The following is a 1204-nucleotide window of genomic DNA, read 5'->3' as shown; positions in this document are numbered from 1 at the left end:
TCAACAGATCTAGAGTGGTAGTTCAAATCCTTAGTCACCACTCAAAACTTCCCTTCAACGCAGGAAGATGTAGAAGCCTGTGCAACAAACCTTGGAAAAATTCCTTCCTGTAACAAATCTTCCTTACACATGGCTGCCCAGTCATGTAACCAACGCAGTCATGAGCATAAAAAGGTTTTTTAAAGAAGAACATGTTACATCTATGGGCCACACAATTGGTTTATTTATATTGGGCAATACATGATATATGAATTCAATTGTACAATGTTTACGTTTGGTTCTAGAGTTGAAGTTCGCGTTACAGAAGTATACATATTATGGGAGGAGGAGTGATTCAGATCCTTCATCTCATTTTTTAACTGTGGCTACTATGGATTTATTTGGTCAGATGGATGGAAGCACTCGAGTTATCACTGCTATGCAATTTTAGATGATGCTGAGAAAGAAGTATCCTTAGTTTACCCAGCAACATAATGGTCTATTTATGCAACATGATGCGAAGGAATGTTGGACCCAACTTATCTATACACTGTGACAATCTCTCAAGTCCCCAGATTCGAGTGAATCTATGAAGTATTTATTTGGGATCGAGCTTACAAGAAAGATTTGATGTGCTGAAAGTGGCGAGGAATGTTTGGGGACAGAGTTGGCGTACTTGTTGAAATGTCACATTCTCATGATGTCAACCATTTTCATGAAGGATTGAAACATGGTCTGAAGTTTGAACTGGAGAACGTGTCTCCTACATTCGACCACAAAGCAGTGTATTTGAAGGAATCATGCCTTAACACCTTCCAAATTATTTAACCCTACAATTTGTACGATTCTTTTGGAAAAGAGAATCAAACCAAAAGGCAGTAAATTATCCTTTAGAGTTGGATGTTCTAGAATTTTGTTATGATGGGCTATGCGGGAAGTTGAAGGAATCACTCTAGCAATGCCTCTCCATTCTTCAAACGTTGCGTAGTCAAAACCATGTTTCATTTTCAAAACACTTCCACATTTTTCTATACGTTTGACTTTTTTGTTCACATATAGAAATGTTTTATACATGGCAAATTTCATTTCTTTTATTACGTTTTTTATTTTGTTATGCTTTATTTTTTTGTTACGTTGTGTTTTTTTTAGAATGTTATATGTTATGTTTTACTCTTTTGTTATGATTTGTTACGTTTTTTTTAATGAAGTGTTTTTTATAACATTT

At 35.3% G+C, this 1204-nt stretch overlaps 1 pseudogene; it reads left to right on the top strand.

Annotated features, from left to right (window-relative positions):
• Positions 1-202: 202 nt before the first annotated feature.
• On the top strand, positions 203-935 carry LOC149171705 (ubiquitin carboxyl-terminal hydrolase 6 pseudogene; annotated as a pseudogene).
• Positions 936-1204: the final 269 nt, after the last annotated feature.

Source organism: Pinus tabuliformis, chromosome 4_2, assembly GCF_031772625.1.
Source record: "Pinus tabuliformis cultivar Carrire ecotype Pingquan chromosome 4_2, CPIR1, whole genome shotgun sequence".
In the NCBI taxonomy this organism is placed as follows: domain Eukaryota; kingdom Viridiplantae; phylum Streptophyta; class Pinopsida; order Pinales; family Pinaceae; genus Pinus; species Pinus tabuliformis.
The sequence above is the reverse complement of the archived record's forward strand: the minus strand, read 5'-3'. Positions and strand labels throughout refer to the sequence as shown.